The sequence below is a fragment of the Prionailurus bengalensis genome, chromosome A3 (assembly GCF_016509475.1).
Source record: "Prionailurus bengalensis isolate Pbe53 chromosome A3, Fcat_Pben_1.1_paternal_pri, whole genome shotgun sequence".
Taxonomy (NCBI): domain Eukaryota; kingdom Metazoa; phylum Chordata; class Mammalia; order Carnivora; family Felidae; genus Prionailurus; species Prionailurus bengalensis.
Genome location: NC_057354.1, coordinates 127,010,732 through 127,027,863, shown reverse-complemented (window position 1 = coordinate 127,027,863; position 17,132 = coordinate 127,010,732).

Sequence of the window (17,132 nt, the reverse complement as noted above, 5' to 3'; positions counted from 1 at the left end):
AATCCGGAGCAGTCGAAGCTGAACTCGTCAACTGCATAAAGGTCAGTTTACTTGTCTCTGCTGTGCGCAGGGCTCCGGGGTCATGCATCCCCTCCGAAGTCAGGAAGTCTGCATCTGCGTGTGTGGAGCAAAGTGAAGGGGGGTGATGGGGCTCTGAATACCACTTGTAGCCCCTCTGTGTCCAGGGGGACATAGAGTCTTATCACCTACCTGAGGTAGCAGCTCCATGTCTGAAAACCAAAGCTTCTAGATGAATTAACATGCAATAAAAGCACAGATCTGACCATTAAGTCTGTACACGAATGCCTTCCTGTTTCTGCTTTGAGAAGTGCTGAGAGAAGTTTACCAGTCAGAGAAAGAGGGGGTGGGGGCGGGGAGGAGACGCACAGACACATATGCATAGAGAGACAGAGATGGACAGACATGCACAGAGAGATGGACGCACACACACTCACACCCACACACAGGGAGAGAGATTGAGAGAGAGAGAGAGATGATCAGAACCCTGAACCCTGAGGTCCTGCGGCCTCTCTCAGCCCCAATGTTAGAGCCCGGTGGGATCACTCATCTCACAAGATGTGGAGCCGTGTTACAGCAAGAAGCCCAGCCTTTTGGCCTTTTATCTCTGCAGACAAGCTCTGCTTTCTGTTTGGCCTATGAGCATGGAACTGCCCTCAGTGGGGCTTGCAATCATCAAGAGACACCATTACAGCTGCCCTTCCTTCCTCCCTTTCCAGCAATAAGACAGGATCCAGGAGAGCCGTCCTGCAAGGAGGTGCCACCGTTCGCTGATTCTTTCCTACGGCTTCCCTTCAGCTCACTAGGAATGTTCCACAGACACTCCATAGAGGCCCAAGTAGGGCTGCCAGATAAAATACAGGATGGCCTTGTTAAATTTGAACTTCAGATAATGCTTGGAATATTGCAATATTTGGGACATACTTATAGTAAAAGATTGCCCGTTGTTTCTCTGAAATTCAAATTTAGCAGGGCATCCTTCATGTTTATTTGCTAAACATGACATCTCTGCTGAAAAGATTTTGGCTTTATTGAGTAGAAAAGGAAAGCTTTAGAATGAGCTAGAATAACTCATGCATATATATGGACAGTAATATATATATATAACTAAATATATATATAACTATATATATAACTATATATATAACTATATATATAACTATATATAACTATATATATAACTATATATATAACTATATATAACTATATATAACTATATATATAACTATATATATAACTATATATATAACTATATATATAACTATATATATATATATATATATATATATATATATATAAGTAAATAACTTTTTTTCTGACACTTTTGGTCAGATGTACAAATTAAATGGGTAACCAGGAAAGACCCGTGAGGTGTTTGGCCAAGACTAGGTGAAATCAGCCAGGGCATGAGTAACCCTCAATATGTTTGTGCCCACCAAAACATCTCTACTCACCGGAATGGGAACTTTTCCACGGCAAGAATATGTCATGGATGAAAACCCTACTATTTACCAGGGATTGTGCTAGAGACCAGGAATATGGGCATGAATAAAACAATTTCTTGCTCATGGCTCACCCACTGGTAACTTAGCCCCTACGCCATTGGTATGCATCCTCAGGAATTGCCTGGGTGAGATCTGAAGCTGGCCTCATACACAGACGTCAGGGATAAACCAAAGAAAGAAGCAGGCCACTCCGGACTGGTAGGTGGTAGTTTTACTACACAAGAGAACTTACGAGGCTTCTCCTGGGCACCGCAAGATGAGGGGATCTCCACACCCATCCTCCAGGATCTTAAAAGTTTATATAGAGGTCTTAACTGGGTTCAGTCACATATCCTGTCCAGAAGCTCTCAGCCACACGTTTTTTCTCAAGTCTACATCCTTAATACCAGCTCCTAGTGCAGGAACGGTGGGCTGCACATACATTCCAAGGACAGGGGAGGGGGCCTCTGGTTGTCCAGGTCAAGCTGGAGGGTCAACCAGCTGTCACATCCTCTTGATGATGTCCTTCAAATCAGAGCTGGCTGGTGGGACACACCCAGGAAACATGAGCTCTGCATGGACTTATATACGCTCAGCTGCTAACCCGGGTTGGGCATCCGGTGCTGGCAGAAGGCTCAGTGAGCAGTTCATGGCTAATGGTCCCTTTTCTTTTCTTTTCTTTTCTTTTCTTTTCTCTTCTTTTCTTTTCTCTTTTCTTTTCTTTTTTAAAGGTTATTTGTTTTTGAGAGAGAGAGAGAGAGAGAGAGTGTGTGTGTGTGTGTGTGTGTGTGTGTGTGCGCACGAGCAGGAGAGAGGCAGAGAGAGGGACACAGAGGATCTGAAGCAGGCTCTGCACTGACAAGCTCTGCTGTTCAAACTCAAGAACCATGAGATCATGACCTGAGCTGAAGCCGAAGCCGGATGCTCTACCGACTGAGCCACCCAGGTGTCCCTGGTGGTTCCTTTCTAACAGCCCTGTGGATGATGAGGGGGCAGCTGTCCCCAATCAATGTGTTATGGGCTCTGGTTTTTAATTTGCTGCCAGCGATGTGCCAGACACTGGAAGTTTAGCCTTCCCCCCCCCCCACCTGTTTCACATTTAAGACACTCTCTTAGGATCCACAATTACAGAGCTGCCTCTCGCCGTAACCTGCGGAGCACTTTGGTCAAGTCCCCTCAGGTTGCTGGGCTTCTATGTCCTGATAAGTGCAAGGAGGTAGCCAGGGTGGATGGTCTCTGAGGTCCTGCTAGCTGGGGCACTGTGTGATTTCTCATTAAAGATGCTTCCTCCCATGAGGGCGCTGGTTCCTGAACTACGACTTTGGGCACAGGCTTGGGAGGGTCTGGCTGCCATCGAACAGGACTTGGGGACTGTGGGGACACAGAGGGATGTCTTCACTCAGTTTGGGACTCCTGGCTGGTCACATCTGCTGGAACGGGTGCTTCAGCATGAGTGGGGAGGAATTCCCAGAGTTTGGAATGTCCCTAAGCCAACGGAGGAGCATTTTTAGGGAACAGGAGAAAGCAGACCCAGGAGTGACCCCTGAAGGCAATGCCAGTGCCTGTTGGGGGTCTGTGGGGGCGCTGAAGTCATTCTGGTCGAATGTGTAAAATTGATGAACAACAACGGCAACAACTTTGGAAGCTGTCCCAGCAGATGTGATTCGAAGACCCCCTCGGTAGGGATAGCTGGAAGTTCTAGTCCGACAGGTCTAACATCTCAGAGGTAATGGGGCTTTGGGGTCATAGAAAGGTGTGCTTGATTCCTGCTCTGTGCTTGATATCCTCCAGCTGTGTGACCCTAGGGAAGTTATTTAACTCTTTTTTTTTTAAGAATTAAAAAAAATGTTAAATGTTCATTCAGTTTTTGAGAGAGAGCCCGCAAGCATTATTGGGGGAGGGGCACAGAGAGAGGGAGACACAGAATTGGAAGCAGGCTCCGGGCTCTGAGCACAGAGTTCGACATGGGGCTTGAACTCACAAACCGCGAGATCATGACCTGAGCCGAAGTCAGATGCTTAACCTACTAAGCCACCCAGGTGCCCCATTATTTAACTCTTCTGAACTAAAGTTGTTAATCTGTAAAGTAGGGCTTTCCTGTGCCACAATGTTCTCCTGTAAAAAGCACCTGGCAAATTATGGATACACATTCAGGAGAACATGTAAGAAATTCCCTTCTCTCTTTCCATCCCCAACTCCTACCTGGAAGAATAGAGATTTCGTGTGTGTGTGTGTGTGTGTGTGTGTGTAAGAGAGAGAGAGAGACAGACCTACAGGCAGTTGAGAGAATTACTGAGTGTAATATAGGTCATTATTTCCAGTAGTTCAGCAATTACTTCATAGTTTAATACAATAATTTTTTTTTTATATTAAAAAATGCCCGAGTAGCAAAATTTTAAATTATCTTGGGAAGTTATGAGAAAAAAGAGACTTATAGATCTGCATTCTTTTTGTGCTAATGGAAAGGTTACTGGAAGTAAATACAACAGAATGGTAATGTGATGATTTCTGTGCTCAAGGTTCTCAGTCCTTAAAATTTTCAGTCGGCAATCTTGTGTCGGTGCAATGGCAGAGATAAGCCACACGGGGGCGCCCGGGGCTCTCTAATGGGTTTCAGGAGGCTCTGCATCACCGCAGGTGGTGATGAGAGTGGCGTAGGCCTCGGACAGTCCTAGTCTTTGGAAGGACCCCACTGAAATAAAACGTGCCCTAAGCCCTGCGATATACACCAGCTGGCTCCATTAGGGAAGCCGACATGCTAGAATGAGGCTGGGGTTGAGAAAGACGATCTCAGGTCTGAGGTGGTGTGGCTCAGGGTCAGGAGACCAGGCCTCCCCTCTGCTTTCTTGGGTTGACTGGGCTTCTCCTTTGGCCCCTGTGCATCTCTGGGAACCAAAGTGGAAGGATCGAGTCCCATAGCAGAGGTGAGTGCCCACCACAAGCTCGGAAGCAGGAAGCTCCAAGCATTCAGTAGGACATTAGGTAAAGGTGAGATTGGGCGACCACCGGAGTGGAGACCTTGCAGTCCTGTCCTGAGCCATCCTGAACAAGTAGGAAGGCCACCGGGGAGAGACGGCAGAGAGGCATGGCCACCCTTTGGTGCGGCTTGAAGGATGAGTTTCCCACGGCCCTCCTGGATACCGCGGAGGACCCTGAGGCATGCAAGTTTGTCCTCCTTGACAGCCATCTACGGGAGTGGCCTCAACTGCAAAAGGAGGTAGCTGGCAAGGGGAAGGAAGAGGTTGCAATCTGGGTTGGAACCTCCTGGGTGAGTGACACGTGTGGAAGGACCCTGTCAGGTCCTCTGAGGGGTGCACACCCCTCATCTCCACCCACATCGGACACTTGTCACACAAGAGCATTGCTGGCCAGTTGGCGGGGGTCAGAGGAGCCATGACCACTGACAGAGGACCACAGCAGTGGCCAGTTCATTAAAAACAAGGAAAAGACCCCAAATCATACCCCTATACACACACACACACACGCACACACACCCCCCCAAATGCTTGGTTTTTTCCCCCTCTTTCTCTCCTGTCTGCCTCAATATGCTGGAGATGTTGGTGCTAGAGAAGAAGGTGTGGGGGAGGGCTGGGAAACAATCACACTTCTCCACTCCAAAGTGTGTCTGACTCCAGGTCCCTCCAGGTAGCCTTGTCCTGGGCGGATTTCATAGACTCTGGTTCTTTTCTTTTATTAAGGCTAGTGCAACCCAGTTTACAATGCCAGACTCGTATGAGATTCAGAGCCGTTCTCCTTGGCCCTTTGAGGCCACTGCCATGCTCAACAGCCTCAGAGAGAGGAGGGAGAATGTTCTCCTTTTCCTCCTCCTCGTCCTCTTCCTCCTCTTCGTCCTCTTCCTCCTCTTCCCCTTCTTCTCCTCCTCCTTTTGCTTCTCCTGCCGCTTCTGGTCTTCAATCCAGCAGAAAGTTGGGGCAGGGAGGCAGAAAGGGGGCGGTGGTGTGCTGGTAAATAATGACCAGCTCTCCAGAAAAGATTCCCTGATTTGTAGCATCTGCCTGTTTCTGTGGGATAAATGTCCCACCAAGCTGCCAATGCGATGTTGCTGGACGTGGCGTTGGGGAGAAGTGTGCGCAGTCCCCCAAGCTGATGTGAACTGGTGTGAGCCAGCGTGAGGTGGGCTGAGTTGCAGTGAGCACACCCCTGGATGACGGATAAAGGGCTCATCTACCTGAGAGGGCACAGATCTGGTCCTCTTTCTGCCGACTGCCTCTGTTGCTCTGGCTGCCATTGATGGGCTCCCATGTCCTCTGTGGGCTGGCTCCTGGGGGCCCCACTGCTCAGCCCCTGACAGGGAAGACCTGAGTCTTTCCCTCCTCTTCAGCTCCCACCACCAGAGCCCACTTCAGGGCCTCTCGCTGGTGCTTGCCCTGAGCCGGATGGGCAGCCCTCCCGCGTGGGGCTCCTGTAAGATGGCCCAAGCCGAGCTATGTTCCGAGTGTCTGCTTGACGCATGGAGAAACCATGCATCTCTGACAACAAATCACAGGAGTGCAGGTGGTTTCATCCCTGTCTCCCCACCTTGAACTTTCTATGAATGAGTTTTCACTCTCATACCACTTCTGACACCAAATGTGTGTGTTTTCCATTCCAAGTCAGTCCCCAACTCTTTGTGGACACTAACTAGATGTCCTACAAGTCAATTCAATTCTAACTCTAACTACCTGGCTTCCTTCTGTCGTGTGATGACACAGAGAGAAGACGGCTATCTATGACCCAGAAAGCAGGCTCTCACAGACACCAAATCTGCCAGCACCTTGATCTTAGACTTTCCAGCTTCCAGAATCGTGTGAAATAAATTTTTTTTAAGTTTAGCTTTGTGAGAGACAGAGAGCATGCACACATGTCGAGGAGGAGCAGAGAGAGAGAAAGAGAATCCCTAGCAGGCTCTGTACTGTCGGTGCAGAGCCCAATGTGGGGCTCAAGCTCATGAGTCGCGAGATCATGACCTGAGCCCAAGTGGGATGCTTAACCAACTGAGCCACCCGGGTACCGCAATACATTTCTGACCTATGCAGAGAATCTTATAAATGCAAATATCCAACATGGGTGTTTTAGAGAAAGTTGGATTCCTTCAGGAGAGAGGAGAGCTTTTAAGCAATATAGCAGAGATGTGAGCAGCCATTGGAATCACTGATGGTCACACAGGGAACATGGACAAGTTCCAGGGTGGTGGTATTGGATGCTAGCAGTTCCCTAAGGCCGTGGATTTGTGTGCATAAGTTGGGGGTGGGGGTGGGCAGGGGCCATGCAGGGGATGCATTGGTAGGAGATAGGTTGCCAGATTTAGCAAAAACCCCGAAATGTGTGTGTGTATATATATATATATACACATTATAATGTGTGTGTGTGTGTATATATATACATATATATATATACACACACATTAATGTATGTATGTAGTACCCTAATAACCATGGGCTGAATACTTGTGACCTCCCAAGCTTCATCAGCCTCCACTGTGATGGTATTTAGAGATGGGGACCTTGGGAGGTATTTAGGTTTAGGTTAGGTCTTGAGGGTGTAACACTCATGATGGGATTAGTGTCTTTGTAGGAAGAAGGAGACAGAGCTCTCTCTCTCTCTAGAGCACACACCAAGGAAAGGCCATGTGAGTATAGACAGAGCAAGAAGGTGGTTTTATATAGGCCAGGAAGAGGGTTCTCACCAGGAACTGAATCTGCTGGCACCTTGACCTTGGACTTTCCAGCCCCCAGAACTGTGAGAAATAAATGTCTGTTATTGAAGCCACCCAGCCTATGATATTTTGTTATAGCAGCTAAGCTAATATATATATCTATACATATATCCCAGTTAAATTTTTTTAGTATAAATACATCCCATGCAATGTTTGAAAAATCTCCTGAGAATCATTCTATCAGAAAACAATAATTTAAGGACACATTAAAAAAACAATAACATAGGGGCGCCTGGGTGGCTCAGTCGGTTAAGCGGCCGACTTCACCTCAGGTCATGATCTCATGGTCTGTGAGTTCGAGCCCGGCGTCAGGCTCTGTGCTGACAGCTCAGAGCCTTGAGCCTGTTTCAGATTCTGTGTCTCCCTCTCTCTGACCCTCCCCTGTTCATGGTCTGTCTCTCTCTGTCTCAAAAATAAATAAATGTTAAAAAAAAAACAATAACATAATATGTGAGTCTTAAAATTCCTATGCATCCCCACTCATGCTAGAGCACAAAATATCTGAAAAATTAAAACATGTGTGAGTTATTGGACACAAAATAAATGCATTAAATATGTCCCCAGGTTTGGATACCCTAGTCTGCTTGGCAGTGGGTCAGTGGTTTCAGGGTTAGATTTTCTTGTATTTATGTATTTATTTACTTATTAAGAGTGTGTACATAAGCAGGGTAGGGGCAGAAGGAGAGACAGAGAGAGAGAAACTTTTTTTTTTAATATGAAATTTATTGTCAAATTGGTTTCCATACAATACCCAGTGCTCATCCCAAAAGGTGCCCTCTTCAATACCCATCACCCACCCTCGCCTCCCTCCCACCCCCATCTACCCTCAGTTTGTTCTCAGTTTTTAAGAGTCTCTTATACTTTGGCTCTGTCCCTCTCTAACCTCTTTTTTTTTTTTCTTCCCCTCCCCCATGGACTTCTGTTAAGTTTCTCAGGATCCACATAAGAGTGAAAACATATGGTATCTGTCTTGAGAGAGAGAGAATCTTAAGCAGGCTCCATGCTGATGTTAAGACTTGATCTCATGAGCAGAAGATCATGACCTAAGCCAAAATCAAGAGTTGGACGCTTAACCAACTGAGCCACCCGTGTGCCCCTCAGAGTCAGGTTTTAGATGTGAGTATTACTAGATGAATTCATGGTTGAGGAAGAAAAGAAAGGAATAGGCTTCATTTTTTTTAGAATGATGGTGATGATGATGATTTTTTCCCTTCATTTTGGTCTTCTCCAGAGTGCTAGCCCTGTTCTAGCAGCTAGTTGAGAGAATGCTTGGGAGCATGAAGTGTGTGGTTGTGCTTGATATTCTGTTTTATAAAGAAGAACCTGGAGGCCCTTTTGAAATGGTTCTCTGAGTGGTAGCCTGCCCCAGGAGACAGGGCTGGCACTTCCTGACAAGTGTGAATTCTCCAGCACGTCTGAGAAATAAATAGCAGAGAGTTTTCCAACTGGGAGTTAGCTCTGATTGGGACTGGATTCTTCCAACACCAGGTGAACTGGGCTCACCAACCAAGAGAACTAAATAAATCAGGAGTGGTGTTCAGAGGAGAGTTTGGATGGTTTGAAAAGGGTAAGCTAGAATTCCCGGTTTCTCACCAGTAGCCAGTCTGTCCGGGGGTCTGCAGGGCTGTAAGGGATGCATGGAACATACACCTTTGCACTTGCTCAGGAGACAGATGAATAGAGACCTGTTAGAAGCAGTCTGACTCTACTGGAATGGCTGGACAAGGGTTCCACATTAAGGTCCACTGACCTTCATGAGCCTTTCATAATATACACTGGTACCTACTTCAAAGGCTTGGAGAAGATGGCAGAAAACCTTTGTGGTATTTGTGAAATTTTGGGAGCTCATCTAAAGGCAAAGTCCAATACTTTCTTCATCACGTGAAGCTTTTAGTAATGACATAGGTTATGTTCATATCAAGGCTAAGTTGGGTGCTGTGGGGGCAGCCCTGGGCTCCAACTTTAGTAACCATTAATGTTAGCATTTATCGTCAGCCAGGTGTAGGTGCAGAGGCTTAGGACTCCTGTCCTGCCAGTCCTACCCTCAGACCATCACTTCCAGTCAGAGACCACAGGCTTCTGCAATGGCAAAGGGACTGGTCTATCAAAGAAGGAGCCATGGGAATATCACCCAGGCGGGAGACTGAGTGCACATCAGTGACAGTTATGTCACTCAGACCGACCCAAGATAGGGAAGAACAATGGTTGGCAAACTGCTCATTGAGAAGATTCCAAGATGCAGAATAGTGAGGGGTTGGGGTGGGGTAGGAAATAGGCCTTTCTGGTGGCGAATGCGATTGTGCTCCTGGTTGCTAGTAACTGAGATGCGACTGGCCAATTTAATCAGAGTAATTTCCTGAGAGCTCACAGAGTTCATGAGAGCCCAAAAGATTGCACTTGGGAATGAGCAAGAATCAAGGGCATTCTGGAAGGTCAAGGAGCAAAAAGCAGAAGCATGGCAGCTATGTCAGAACTGCTGCCACGGCCGCCACCATCGCCATCTGAATCTGGTTCCACCGCCTGCCTCACATTGGCACGGCCCACTTACAACACACAGCTTGGGAGAAAATGGCTGACTGGCCAGACAGAGGGCTCCATTCCATGTGGTTAAATTGTTCTCTTTCCCTGAGGAAGGATGATCACCCTGGCAGTCTCCAAGACCTGCCCCCCAAACCTGTCTTTTGCTCTGACTAACCTGGGAAATCCAATGAACATAGAAAGTAACTACTACCCTTCCATACAGCCTGAAAGCACAGACGACTAAATAGTAAAAGGCTAGAATAGAAGAAAAAAAAAACTACTTTTCGACAAATGGAGCTGATAAGAAAGCTTGTCTGTGTCAATTTGGATTCTGGGTAGAATAATTTTTTTTTCTACTCTCACAGTTAGGTTTGGGACTTGTATTTACACTATCTTATGGTCCATAGAACTACCACACCATGACATTAACCTAAACATGGTCTCTGACGATAACATGTCTGAGAAATAAAAACCCTTTGGTACACAGGCTTGAAACCAGGCCTTACAGACATCTTGGATGAATGAGTTGTGTTCATTAGGCTGTGTGTGAGGCTCCCTTATACTGTTGGAAGGAACTAGAACAGGAAGGCAAGAGTATCTGATAAGGCACTGGGGACCTCTATCTGTGCTCTTTTCATGGCCCCACAAATGGCATAGCCAGTAGAGGGGAAAGGGAATACATGAAGAACCAGCTTTCCTAGAGTTGATAGAGCAAGCTGAGAGATGGCAGGAAGACCTTGGAACTTAGATCTAAGAGAGCTGGTGGAGGCCCTAAGAAGGGGAGGAAGATGGAAAGTCCACATAAATTTGGAAGAACCCCAGAGCAAGGGTACCACTGCCCATTTTTGAAGCCATATAGAGATACCTGCTCCCAGCATGGCCTTTGAGAGCAGTGACAGCGGAATAAGCTATCTGAAAATGTGGCCCTCGGTGTACCTTACAGGGGCCACATGCCCCATGTAGTGTAGGAAATGGGACCAGGAGATTTAGACCCTGCAGAGATAGTGCAGGCATGCTGAGATGGAGTGATGGCCCCAAAGTGCTGGGGTCAGGTCCACAAGGGAACAGGGTGAGTTCAACAAGCAACTGAGGGCCCAGCGAAAACATGGATACCAGAGATGTGTGATGGGGTGGGAGGAGTATCACTCAGTGGGCAGCTCAGTCCAGCGGAGGCCCATGGTGATGCTATACTTCACTTACCCCCACTGCTGGGGTGATGCACACACAGCCCTCCATGGTTCATAGAGATACTTCAGAAAATAAGGGAAGGGGGTGGAGGTGGGGAATTTAACTCTAGAAATCACCAGATTTACCTGGAATTACCAATATTGTTTTCTGCTGCCAGGCAGAAATGAGTTCTCAAGAGCTATCAGGGATAGAGAAATAAAGAAAATTAAAAAAATTGCACCTTTAAATCTGGGTTCTTGAAATTCACATTCAAGAATCCCAGTTCTTTGCACTGATCCTGGTATAATATTAATGTTCAGAAAACCTTTGTTGACTGCGGGAATGAATGAATGACAACATAGCTCTTCTGATTGTCAGGGAGAACATATTTGGAAGCCACGCTGCCAGGCCTCTAGCCTAAGGGGTCCCTCCTGTCATCATCTGGCAGGATTTGTCCCTGGGATGGTTTATGTAGAATAAGAATGTGGTTCAACTAGCTACGTACAACCTAGTGCTTTATTGTTAGGAGGAAAAAAGGGTGTGAAGTTTATGTGGGATTTATATCGATGCTTCTCATTAACCAACTGGAAATTTATTTTGTTTATGAGAAATGCCTCTTCATATACAGAATAGGAGCATGAGTGCTATAAGCCAGGAAGGAAAGTGGAAGGTAATTCACACTTACTATTCCTTCTTGTGCTTGGTGGGGCACCAAGCCTCAAGATAAACTTTTAAATTGGTATTATTATTACCCCTCATTTTATAATGCCTCATGTAGCTATGGCTAGTACACTTGACACTCAATAGACCTTCAAATGTTGGCTGAAGGAATTAATAAATGAAAGTTGAGTCACATGCTCAAGGCTAACTAGGTGGTAAGTGGTAGACCCTAGAAATACCTCTGAAACCTACATATTTCCAAACTCCATATTTCCATTACACTCTGACATTCTAGGATTATAATTTGTTCCTTGGTGGTCATTTATTAAAATTCTCTTTCTCTATAGTCTTTCATGTCTTGATCACCATTATATTGACTCTCCTAAGTACTTCGGAATAAGCACCTTTCTTCAAAGCAGGAGAGAGAGAAAGTGTGGAAGCCTCAGAGAGACTTTGAGGTGGACAAGATGGAAGGTGAGGGACCACACCTCCCACAGCCTCTATCTTCTCAGTCAGCAGGTGGCCAGGTCATGTGCTAAGGATGAGACCTGGGGATTGAGTTGAGATGGAGACACTCCAAGGCTTAGAAGGGAGATTTGGATGGGGTTCTGTGGGAAGTGTTGAAAAAATAATAAAGACTTGCTGAGCATCAGAAGATATCCCCGAATAAATAGCTCACAAGTTTCTGAGGGCAGAAATTATTATTCCCAAAGTTCTACAGGTAGTAAGCATTATTTTAGATCTCCTAAATTACCCATACATTTTTAGAGCTGGCTCTCGACATTTATTTCTCAGTTGATTATCTGATAGAATGCTCACTTTTTGAGAGCATTGATTATGTTTCTCCTTCTTTGTGTTTCCCAAAGTCCTTAACACTATGTGCAGCTCTGAGCAGCCTCTCAAAGGACTGGGATCAGAGCCAGAAGTTGAGGTCTAAGCAACATCAAAATATACAAGCAGGGACTGAGTCAACTGATAAGCTTGTCGAGAAGAGCACCCTTGGAGAGAGAACAAAGGCTTGGATAGAAGCTTAATTCACACTCTCATGGAAGTGTCCTCCATGAAGGTGAGCCCTCATAATGACCAACTTACCCCCCAGCTCATCAGGATTCTTCTTCTGACTTTGACACCGTGTCTGGGAGGAGATCCCCCTCTTCCTGCCTCTCCCCGAGTGCACCTCCATGACTAATGATCGACTATCAGGCTTTCTTGCTCTTGCTGTTTATGACTCAGCATCCTACCGTCAGCCTAGTATACAAGGTTATTGAAATTAATAACTGATAAGAGCTTAGTGCTTTGATGAAGGAGAGACGTGGGGACTCCGCAATCTCAGGGAGCCACTGGAGAGTGGATATGAGGGTGTACCTGTGTGTGGCTGTGTGTGTATTTGAAGCATATGTGTAACTTCCTGAGAGTAGGTGCACACCCATGCAGGTGTGGGCATTTTAGTGTGTTTGTGTGTGAATGAGGGTGCATATGGGCCCAAGTCTTGTACAGCAGATTTACTGGCCTGAAATTTATCCGCTAGTTCAGAAGAAGGTAGAATTTTCCATACTTTGCAGTCACAAAATGACCTGAGCCCGAACATTGATTTGGATCTCCTAAAGGAAGTTGTGAAAATGTCTGCGATGCAATGTTGTACCACCACAAAGCTTGACATTTCAGAAGCTAAAAAAAAAAAAAAAAGAAAAAAGAAAGAAAGAAAAAAGATCATGAAGCATCTCAATTTTTAAAAAACCTAATGACATCTTCAAGAGCTAAATAAAATAGTATGCGTAATATTTATTAATACGAAGTATTTGTTGTAACAGTTGAGATAAGGATCACTTGCCTTAATACACACACTGACACACAAATAAACTATTTATTTTTCTCTTAGATAAAGGAATTGCAGGGGGCACCTGGCTGGCTCAGTCAATTAAGCCTCCGAGTCTTAATCTCAGCTCAGGCCATGATCTCATGGTTCGTGAGTTCGAGCCCTGAGTCAGGCTCTGCACTGACAGCGTGGAGTCTGCTTGGGATTCTGTCTCTCCCTGTCTCCCTGCCACTCACCTGCTTGTGCGTGCTCTCTCTTTCTCTCTCTCTCTCTCTCTCAAAAATAAATAAATAAACTTAAAAAAAAAGAATGGCCATGATTGGCCGTATATGGCATTATATAATAGTTCCATGAAGTAGTGGAGGCCCCAGATTTATGACTCTTTGAGATAGATATCTGTTCTGATCACCTCCTAGTCACTTGGTTGGTGAAGGAGGGTTCTTGCTATAAACAGGATGAGCCTTGAACACATGACACACGACACAGGACAGATGAGACTGACAACTGGTTATTAGTCATGTGTACTCCTGGGAGTGGGCACTGAGGAGAAGGATGCCACAACCCACAGGGCCACTTGGGAGCACTTGGGAGCACAGGGGAACCAGCAGGGGCTCCAAGGAGGCAGACTTTGTAGTGACAAGAGCATGAGGCTACTCTTGGTTCCTGCAGGAGGATGCGATTGGCTTTTTTGAACAATTCCACAGGCTGGCAGGGAGGCAAAACCCATTAGGTTGAGGACCAGATGGGGTGCAACTGGTCCATTCAATAGGGGAACCAAAGGGGGGAACCAAAAGGGAAGACCTTCCCCACTGTGTGGGGGACATATCTGGCCAGAGCAGGGGAATCTTAACTAAGCCTTGGGGGCCCTGTGACACTCAAAGATGTCAAGGCAGCACATGGAATCTCATAATAATTGGGGGATACAATACAGTATAATTATCCCCATTTTCTACGGGAGAAAGAGAGACACGGGGAGGGCCAAGGTGACACAGCTAATTTTACTCTGAGTTGGATACCAAGAGGCTTTTTTTTTCTTTCCTCTATATTGCTCTATATCATATCATTATCTTATTTGAACTCTACTCCCACCCTGTCAGGGAGCATATAGACAATGAGGAGACTGAAGGTCAGAGAGAGAGGTGAGATACTCCAGGTCACACAGCAAGAGAGGAACAGAGCTAGGGTCAGACTCAGGGTGTGGAGTGAAGGGTGCTTCACTTGCTGGCACGCTGCCTCAGGGGTTGGCCCTGATATCAGGAGAGTGGTCACAGCCCGCTGGCTCCCACACTTCTGCACAGGATTGGGAAGGATACAAGCTTGGTAATCCAGATAGAAACATCAGCAGGATTTCTGCAGCTCTGAGAATTCCTTAAAGATAGGACAAGAGACTGGACTGAACCCTCGGGTTTCTTTTTGTTGTTCATTCCTTATGAAGAAATAAGGAATGGAATGGGGCACTTGGGTGGCTCAGTCAGTTAAGTGTCTGACTTCAGCTCAGGTTGTAACCTCACGGTTTGAGAGTTCAAGTCCCACAATGGGCTCTGTACTAATAGCTTGGAGCCTGCTTCAGATTCAGTGTCTCCCTTTCTCTTTGCCCCTCTCCTACTCACGCTCTATCTCTCTCTCTCTCAAAAATAAATAAACATTAAAAAAAAGAAATAAGGGGGCGCCTGGGTGGCGCAGTCGGTTAAGCGTCCGACTTCAGCCAGGTCACAATCTCGCGGTCCGTGAGTTTGAGCCCCGCGTCAGGCTCTGGGCTGATGGCTCAGAGCCTGGAGCCTGTTTCCGATTCTGTGTCTCCCTCTCTCTCTGCCCCTCCCCCGTTCATGCTCTGTCTCTCTCTGTCCCAAAAATAAATAAACGTTGAAAAAAAAATTTAAAAAAAAAAAAGAACTAAGGAATGGGACCATTGAATCAAGTATGTGCATATTCAGGGGCAAGAGTCAAAATATTTAACAACTGCTAGAAAGACTGTCAGTTCTGGGTGGGCCAGGCATTGACCCTTTAGTTGTAGGATGGTGGGAAGTTCTGGGGGATCCTGGAGAAGGAGCTGAGACAACAGGAAGGATACTGAGGGAGCTTCAGGGCATGAGTGTTTACCAACTAGTACATAAATATTTCAATATTTCTATCAACCCTGTCCATACCCTATGACCAGCAATCCTGCTGTTGGGTATGTATACACCTCTCCCATTCTTCCCAGGTCCATAAGGGGGCGCCTGTGAGGTTGTCCAGTCCAGTGCTGTGGTGGTGGTGGAGAATGTGGTGCATTCTGGGCACCTGTCATTGGGGAGGGGACGATGTGCACAGTGGAAAAGAGGAGCAGACCAGAGGCACACAGAGCAATAAGGATGGAGGTCAAAACCACCACAGTGTGGAGTGAAACACTCGAGAAGATTAAGATAAAGGACAAATTCCATTTGCATAAATTAAAAATGCATGCATTCAAAGCAACCTTGTACAAGGACACATGGAAACAGAAGGTTATCAATAAGCACATTAGAATGGCTGCCTGTGGAGAGTGGGCTGGCAATGCATGTGTGGAATGGGGAATAAAGGAATAAATAAATAATAAAAACAGGAGAGAGGCTTTGTGTGTGCTGCTGCTGACAATACGCCATACTTGAGGACGGTGAGGGATTTAATCCTCTGTGACCAAGAGAAAAAAAAGGAAAAGGCAAGAAACATGAAGTCATTGCAGCTGCCCAACATCCATGGGTAGTTGCAGCTACAATTAAAGAGGAAGAGGAGGACGCATTTGAGAGAGTGCTCTCCCAGCAGACAGTAGGGCACTGATTTTCCACCTTGCTCCTCCAGAAAGATCTTTTGGTTCCTTCTTGTCACCCTACCATTGCAGTAAAAAGTTGTGATATTTTTTCAAAAGAAATTTTAATACAAAATTCCTTCCGTCCCAAAGACTGAATAGACCATTTCCACCACCACCCCCTTGGAAAGAACTCAGTCATGTGCTCTCCCCTAGTGGCAAGTTCTCCCCCACAGGTTTGGACATGTAGACTTTATCCTGGGCATCCATCAAATGGGATGACCAGACCCTGGTTTGTCTGGACTAGTTAGGTTCCTGAAACCCTGGATTTTAAGGTTTTTAAAAGTGGGACAATCCTAGGGAAACCAGGAAGAGTTCGTCACCTTATGATCCAGGTGACCACTGGGGATATTATTACTGAAGAAACAGAAAAGATCACGGGGTTGTGCCTAGCAGTCTCTACCATGCAGCAACTGTTCACTTTTCTAGTTGGAAATAAAGGCTAGACCCTAAGTTCCATTGCAGGAATGAAGGATTATTAAAATAGGTGTATAACACCCCAAAAGAAGGAAAAACCATGAGGTTGACTCATTTGGTCTTTGGTACCTCTGGGTTTGCTTTCTTGTACTCTCCTTGAGGTCTGAAGGCCTTAGTTCATCCATCTATCCATCTACCTATCCACCTATCTATCCATCATCCATCCATCCATCCATCCATCCATCCATCCATCCATCCACCATTCATCCACCTTTTTATTCTTTTTTAAATTAAAAAAAAATTAAGTTTATTTATTTTGAGAGAGACAGAGACAGTGTGAGTTGGGGAGGGGCAGAGAGAGAGGAAGAGAGAGAATCCCAAGCAGCTTCCATGTTGCCAGTGCAGAGCTCGACACGGGACTGGAACCCATGAAACTGTGAGATCATGACCTGAACTGAAACCAAGAGTTGGATGCTTGACTGAGCCACCCAGGCACCCCTACCTTTTCAT